The sequence below is a fragment of the Helianthus annuus genome, chromosome 7, assembly GCF_002127325.2.
Source record: "Helianthus annuus cultivar XRQ/B chromosome 7, HanXRQr2.0-SUNRISE, whole genome shotgun sequence".
Lineage (NCBI taxonomy): Eukaryota > Viridiplantae > Streptophyta > Magnoliopsida > Asterales > Asteraceae > Helianthus > Helianthus annuus.
In genome coordinates, this window is record NC_035439.2 from 62,394,590 (window position 1) to 62,403,281 (window position 8,692).

Sequence of the window (8,692 nt, forward strand, 5' to 3'; positions counted from 1 at the left end):
TAAAGTTGGCTTTATGGGCCTTAGAAGTGTCGGAAATGGCATAAACATGCAACAGGGACCAAAACTGCCATTTCTGAAAGTATGTGCAGATCAGGCATGCCCAGGCGGCCCGCCTGAGTTTGTGCATATCCTGATGCGGGCCGCATGGCCCCTACAGATGTAGAAAACTTGCTTTTTGGCTGAAGTTGGCCTTTCAAACACTCCAAAGGGCAATGCCCTTTCACCATCTCAGGAGCTAAGGGTCACATTAAGCCACCACAACATCTTGACAAGTGTACGGCTTGGATCGTGGCACGATATTCAAGAAACGATCCTAACAGCTTTACTTTTCCTATAAATACCCCCCCCCCCTTTTGGTTAAAACCCACAAAAATCTGATCAAAAGCTCTAAGTTGGAACCTTTGTTTCATACCTGAGCCATTTTGATCTAGATTAGCATTCGGGGACCCTTCGTAAGTGTTCTTTCGTTCTTTTATTCGCTTTTCGAGTCCGAAAGTCACAGTTTTGTTTGACTTTCTGTGTGACCAGCTTATGGTCAACACGAAGTTCATGGAACTTCATTACGTGAGCGTGATCACGATGGTTATAGTCCATGGCGACTATACCTACTGATTACCATGTTATCTAGGCTTAGTGACGAGTCGTAGTTTCGGCCAAAATGCGCATTCTTGCGTATTTTGTAACCAAACTACTTGTGAGCATCAAAGCCGTTTGCTTTGATGCCAAACCTGTTTTCTAAACTTAGTTAAGCATGTCCTAACATGCTTAGCTCGTCACTTTTAGTTTAGTGCATATTTAGGGTCGTAAGGTAAGTGATCTAAACAATCGCTTATACTTTCGAACCCGACCCATTTGGTCGATCATTAGGATCCGACCAAACACATTAGGTGACCGTAGCTGTAACCTTCCGAGGTTATACCTTGTGGTCACGATGTTAGGCATTCCAAACGCGTTCTACGCGAACGACGCATTAAGGTAGCATAAGCTACATAAACGGGTCGTAATGGGTCGCAAGCACTTAGGTTAGGTTTCATTTTAGTATGTAGGCTTTGTTAGACCATATTACACGAGTCTCCATACTCGTTTGGTTTACAAACCCACATACTATCCGATCCTTCCGATTTTGGTCCGGTATATTAACATAGCTACCTATTAGGTGCCGTTTGATATTCCGTGATCTCTAGCATTGTTTAGCATTGTTTGGTTTTTATACAAGAACTTCAAAAGCAATCTCAGGTGAGTACATTGAACCCCTCTTTTACTGTTTTCCAAACTGTTTTGGGGTGAAACGCATGTGCCTACTTGTTACTTTCACGCTTTCCGGTTTTCACATTATATACTTGCTATGTTCGATAGTACATATATAGTACATGATTTCATTGTGTCTATGCTATGTATGTCCATTGTGTGCATACTTAGTACATCTCTTTACAATACATTTCATGCTATGTATGCCTATTGTGTGCGTACTTAGTACATTGCCTTACATTACATGCTATGAATGCCCATTGTGTGCGTACTTAGTACATTGCCTTACATTACATGCTATGTATGCCCATTGTGTGTGTACTTAGTACATTGCTTTGCATTACATGCTATTATGCCCATTGTGTGCGTACTTAGTACATTGCTTTACATTACATGCTATGTATGCCCATTGTGTGCGTACTTAGTACATTGCCTTACATTACATGCTATGTATGCCCATTGTGTGCGTACTTAGTACATTGCTTTACATTGCATTTCTGTTGCATATGCTCATCCAGCATATGAACACATTATACTACATTTTGAACCATTGTAACCATTTGACTATGTGAACCGTCTTAACCCTTCGATTATATGAACCGTTTGTAACCATTGAACCGTGTAAACCAATTGTATCCGTTGACATGATTTACATTTGACAATAGACATTTGACTATACATAAACATTTCCACAATTGTTAAACATTACATCTTGATGGTTTGGTTTGAGTAAGGGATCTAAGTAACGAGGCGTGTGTAATATGATACAAGCATGGTGGATACGCCGCTGGTACTTCCTATATATAAGTGTTTGTATGGTATTACATATCGTAGCGTTATTTGAATCATTTCAATTTGAGACATATGACATTTTATACAAATAACACACTTTTCACGAGACATTGTTTTACAAACGACTTATCTTATACAAACTCATTTTACATGGTTATCCGTTTAACCATACAGTGTTCTCTTATTTATACATATCATCTGATCTTATCGTTTTTCAAATGATTTACAAGACAAAGCAAATTACAAGGTTCATGACTAGACATTTTCTCAAACATAAGTCATGAATTCCGTTTTCACAAAACCAATGTATCTCACAGGCATTTTTATGCTGACGTTGATGTGTGTAAAATGCAACATATAAATTACATCAAATAAGGCATAAAACTAACCCTTTTTAAGTACTAATGTTGGAAAAAGAGTGTTTTTGTCTTCCTTTTGTATTTTCAGGATGAAATGAGCTCAAATTCACAAAAGAAGCAAAAAGACAGCTAATTCTAACAAAAATACAAGAAAAGGAATAAAAGTAGACTGCCCGAACCCTCAACGGCATCTTCCCAAGCAAATAAGAGAAAACAGAAGCCTGAACACGCCCCGTGCTCAGCCAGCACGGGGCCGTGCCCAAGAAGCAGCAGAAAAGACAAACCTGTAGAAGCTTCTATTGCCTACCACGGGGCCGTGTCCAGTGAGCACGGGGGCGTGGCGAAAGTACAGCAGGCGCATTAATTGTAATTGCGAATTACAATTAATGAAGAGAGATAGTGTCAGACGGGCACGGGGCCGTGTCCAGCGGACACGGGGCCGTGCCCAGCCTTCTGTTCAGCCTATAAATAGGAGTGCTTGGTTTCATTCCAACTCATCCCTTGGCACACCACCTCTCTCACACTTCATCCACCACCCACCACCACCATAACACCATCATCCACCACCATCATCCATTGTCCATTGTAGAGTGTGTGAGTCGTCTCGGGATCCAAGATTGATAGTAAGAGTTCTTGACAATCAAGGCCATATTTGCCTAAGTCTCTTACATCACTTGGTGAAGACAAGTGTTTAGTATAATACTTTTTATTTTTAATCTTTTGCACTTTTTATTTGGTTTTGTATTAATGACTTTAATAACTAGTTGCTTATGTTGAAGGTGATCTTTCCTTATCGTTTGTCCGTGGTGTCTTGGCATTATTTTACTGTCTATATAAAATAAAAGATTTTCACCATTCATATCTCCACGGTCTATATGGAGGTATGTTGGCTACCTGGTCGGGGGTTAAGGGAACGGTTTGGTAAGGGTCTTGCCCTTGTTCAGCGTTTAGAGGTCCTGCAAGGGACCTGGGTCAAATTTAGTAGGATCTCCTTCAATGCCCATAGGTATTGGATGGCGGGGATCCAAACTCTTTGACCCCCTCATAAGTTAACTACTATTAATACTATAACCCGGCTATTTAGGACTGTATCCCTGCTGACTCAGACTACTTAGCCGAGGGTAACGTCACCGCCAAAAGCGGGGCCTACCATAATTTGCATTAATAACTTAATTCATTATCTTCGAAAAATCCAACCCTTTAGGATTGTATCCTTGCTGACTCAAACTACTGGGTTGAGGGTAACGTCGCCTTCAAAAGAGGGGCCTACTACAATAACTAAGATAATCTCTTAAACAAGTGCAAAAGTGCGAAAATAATCAAAGGTTATACTAATACACGAGTCAGAACCAAGTGATTCATCTTGTCTATCTGTTTTTATTTTATTTTTATTTTTCAGCATTTAGTTAGTTTTTATTTTCTTAGTTAAAAACATTTTTTCTAACTTTTTGATTTGATTAGACGTTGAGGATAAACCGGTACTAAAAGCTCTTGTGTCCTTGGACGACCTCGGTATCTTACCAACACTATATTACGTCCACGATGGGTGCACTTGCCCATATGTGTGTTTAGTGTTAGTGAATATCGTGTTTTATAAATTTAAAACTTGGCTAAAGGTGTAAAAAAGGGCTTAATTATACATTAAAAATATATTACACTTCACACGCATCAAGTTTTTGGCGCCGCTGCCGGGGACACAAGGATTTTAAGAAAGTTGGGAATCAACGGCCTAATCATATTTTTATTTTTCTTTTTAATTTTTTAGGATTTTCTTAGTTTTTCAGCTTCTGCAGAGCTCAGCACGGGCCGTGCCTGGTCGGACACGGGCCGTGCCCAGCATCGTTACTGGCAGTTTTTAGTTTTCCAAGTTACAGAAGGCTGACCACGGGGCCGTGTCGGTGCAACACGGGGCCGTGTCCAACTTCCAGTAACTGGGATTTGGAAAACAATCACTGTAACTCCGACCACGGGCCGTGTTCACTGAACACGGGGCCGTGGTGAACCTTCTGACCAGCATTCTTTTCTGTTTTTATTGCAGGACTTGGAACCAGACACCAATCTTACATATTGTATGAGCTCCAGTTCTAATAAGGACATAAAAGAACCTCTAGAAGAACCCGAACGCTTTCTCAGAAAAAGATTAAAAGCTAAAAACCAAGAGAAGGTTTCGGGTGATCCACCTCCAATGGCGGACCAACGTACCCTCATGGATTATCTACGACCTACCGTAGGTAACCTAGGCGCCGCTATCAATGCTCCGAATGTTGAAGCTAATAACTTCGAACTTCGGCCGCATCTGATACAAATGCTCCAAAACTCCGCAACCTTCCATGGGCTTGCGGACGAGGATCCCCATCTACATATCACTAATTTCTTAGAAATATGTGATACCTTTCGGATCAACGGAGCATCAAATGATGCCATCCGCCTCCGAATGTTTCCTTTCTCACTAAAAGACCGAGCGAAAGCTTGGCTCAACGCCCTCCCAGCTGGATCGGTAAACACCTGGGATGAACTAGCCCAAAAATTTCTATATAAGTATTTCCCTCCCGCTAAAACGGCTAAATTAATGACTGAAATTAATACATATTCACAAGAGGACGGGGAATCCTTATATGAATCTTGGGAAAGGTTCAAGGAGTTATTACGCAAGTGTCCACATCACGGCCTTCCGATATGGCAACAAGTATCCACTTTCTATAATGGATTGTTGCCACACACAAGGCAGACACTTGATTCTAGCTCCGGGGGACTTTTAGGTAATCGACGCCCGCATGAAATATATAACCAAATTGAGGAAATTGCTCAAACCAATTTTCAATGGCACACCCCCCGAGGCAATAAATCTATTGCCCCGGGCGCCCATAAGGTCGATGAAAGCACTTCTTTACAAGCCCAAATCGAGGCCCTTTCTTCAAAAATAAAAAAATTGGAAATGACAAAAACAGTCTCGGTTATGGCTTGTGAAGGGTGTGGTGGGTCACATGAAAATTGGAGTTGTATGAAAGAAACGGACGATCAACAAGAATTGGTAAACTACAATGATAATAGACCTAGGCCGTCGGTCCTCCAACGGGAACTTATAACCAAGGATGGCGAAACCACCCAAACCTTGGTTGGAGAGAACCCGACAATAGTAGCAACCAACAAACCCAACGAACAAACTTTCAACAACCAAGAAATGAGTCACAAAATTTCACTCAACAACAAAGTGGACGAGAAAGGCTTGAAGATACTGTATCTCGCCTCATCTCCGACACTGAAAAGAAAAACTCGGAAAGATTTCTACAATTAGAATCAAATTTTAGAAATCAACAAGCTAGTATTCAAAACATAGAAAAACAATTAAATCAAATAGCTCAAAATTTTGCCGAGAGACCGCAAGGCGCATTACCTAGCAATACCGAAACAAACCCAAAAGCGCAAGTTCACCTCATCACGCTACGAAACCGCACCGTAGGGCCTGCAGAAGCGCCGCCGCCAACAGAAGAAACGGCACCCACACCTCTGCAGGAAAAGAACTCCCCTCCGTCACCAGAACCTACCAAAGCTCCTCGATTTCCGTACCCCGGTTGGTTAATTCGTCAAAAGACCAATGAGCAATTCGCGAAGTTCGAAAGTCTATTAAAGCAACTGCATGTCAATATTCCTTTTATTGAGGTCCTAACCCAAATGCCCAAATACTCTAAGTTCATGAGGGACTTCCTCACTCATAAAAAGAAAATTGAAAATTTGCAATTAGTCAATTTAGGCGAAGAATGCTCTGCCCTCGTACTCAATAAACTTCCCCAAAAGAAAATCGATCCCGGAAGCTTCACGATTCCCTGCTCAATAGGGGAGTCCCCCGTTCGTAATGCCCTAGCCGATCTTGGGGCTAGCATTAACCTCATGCCCTCATCAATGTTTAAAAGACTTGGCCTGGGAACCACGAGTCCTACAAAAATGAGCATACAACTCGCTGATCGATCCGTCAAATTCCAACAAGGTGTCATTGAAAATGTCTTGGTAAAAGTAAGCAGATTCGTCTATCCAGCCGACTTTGTCATACTCAATATGGAGGAAGACACCGAGGTCCCCGTCATACTAGGGAGACCATTTCTTGCCACCGCACAAGCAGTGGTAGATATGAATGACGGAACACTCACCTTGAGGTATGGGGATGATGAAGTAAAATTCGGAGTTGGGAAGAGAATAGAGGACGACGACCCGGTCAACTACATGAAGGTTCTTGATTTGAGCTTGGATGCTGCTCTCCGATGGTGTAACATGGGACGCCAAGCATCCCACACAGAAAATATATAACCTCACATTGGGTCAAGCCAAGGACCCTTATAAACGTGGCGCACCACGGAGGCATTCCGCGGAACTATCCTTAGTCTAGTTTAATCTTTTAGTTTTAATTTGCAGGAATAAAACACACTCGTGGTGGTAATGGATGAAAAAGGGAATGAGAAAAATGGCCCCATGCACAAAGAACAAAGCAACCTGACACAAATCTCCATTACAGAAGGCTCAACACGGGCCGTGCTCAACCAACACGGCCCTGTGCTGAGCCACCTGCAGAAAAAACGCCCAGTTCAGGTAACTGGACACGGGCCGTGTTCACCAGACACGCCCCCGTGTCCAGGCTTCTGTCTCATTTCTTTAGTTTCTGTTACTGGCACTTGAACACGGGGCCGTGTCCGGTCCCCACGGGGCCGTGTCCAGACGGCCAGTAACATAAATCTTTGCTTTTTAACACCACATTACACATCAAATCAACCTAAAAATTTATTTTTGGGACACATTGAGGACAATGTGTAATTTAAGTGTGGGGGGAAGCCAACACTTTGAAATTTTGCAAGTCCTAACAACAAGCCTTACACAAAACTCTATTGGAACCACTAAACACCCCAAATTTTTTTTCAAAAATTTTCATTTTTTTTTACTTGTCTAAAGTTTAAGTTAGGAATCACAAGATTAATAAGGTTATATTTTTATAAAATTTACAACCGAGAGCGTCGTGATAACAAGAACCAACATAGGAAAATTATGAAACGGCATAACAAGTCTAGTTAAAATTTGATTACATATACTTGATCACATTAAAAACCCATTCCCACAAAAGTGAGTTTTGAGCCTTTATTGAGCATACAAATTTACATCTTTAGACTAAATGCTCATTTTTCGTTTCTTGTGTGAATAGCCGCTTGGTTCTTACAACTCTAGAACTTGCCACGACGATTCATTCCCGGTCCTTACCAACTTAAACCCAAGTAAGTAAATGATGGAGGCATTAGGACTAACCATTTTTTTTTCTTTCTACACCATTATTTTTCAATTTTTTTTACCACCTACCCAAAATCCTCCTAGTTAACCCCTTTGAGTCTAAACCTTTCGTTTCTTCACCCTAAACCCTTTTTACCCACCAAAAACCCTTTTTATTTTTCACCCTTTATTTTAGTAACAAGCTCGGTTTTTCGCAAGCTCGATCTTTTATGTGACTGAAAAAAAAATGATGAAGTAAAAAAACAAACAAAGCTATGCAAACAAAAGCTTGTTTGGAGAAATACTTCAAAATAAAAAGTCACTAAAAACAAAATGTGTTACGAAAACCGACGCTTTTTACGCTTTTCGCCCTTTTTACTAACCACTAACCCAACCACCCACCTTTAGCCCAAGCCTAACCTTTCACCCAAAAAGTCCTCTTGATATTTACAAAGGTATAAAGTTAAAAAGGAGGAGGATTGATTGCTTGGCAAGCCTATGGAAGGCGTAAGGTATAAAGTTAAAAAGGAGGAGGATTGACTGCTTGGCAAGCCTATGGAAGGCGTAAGTTCCATGCCGCTCTCGAGTGATTCACTAAAAAAATACACCTTCGGCCGAGTGTTGAGTGATTTCTCCCGTGAGGTATGTGAACTTGTATATAAATGGAATTTTAAAAAGGCATGTTATGCCCAAATAAGTAATTTATCCTATGAAGCGTTCTAAATAAATCATAACGAATAGGATTGTAAATAAATAAAAATAAAACCCAAAAAGATCTTGGATTCCCGACACTCTATGACAAGCCAAAAACCTTCTCTTCTACCTATTCCATTTGGGAGTGTAAGCCACATTTAAAGAGTTTTGCTTGAGGACAAGCAAAAGTTCAAATGTGGGGGTATTTTATGTGTGTAAAATGCAACATATAAATTACATCAAATAAGGCATAAAACTAACTCTTTTTAAGTACTAATGTTGGAAAAAGAGTGTTTTTGTCTTCCTTTTGTATTTTCAGGATGAAATGAGCTCAAATTCACAAAAGAAGCAAA

At 40.8% G+C, this 8,692-nt stretch overlaps 1 non-coding gene across 1 annotated transcript; it reads right to left on the minus strand.

Annotated features, from left to right (window-relative positions):
- Positions 1–4,962: 4,962 nt before the first annotated feature.
- LOC118480650 lies at positions 4,963–5,069 on the minus strand. The gene has a single exon (XR_004863630.1). It is a non-coding gene; the product is annotated as a small nucleolar RNA R71 (small nucleolar RNA).
- Between the last annotated feature and the right edge of the window lie 3,623 nt (positions 5,070–8,692).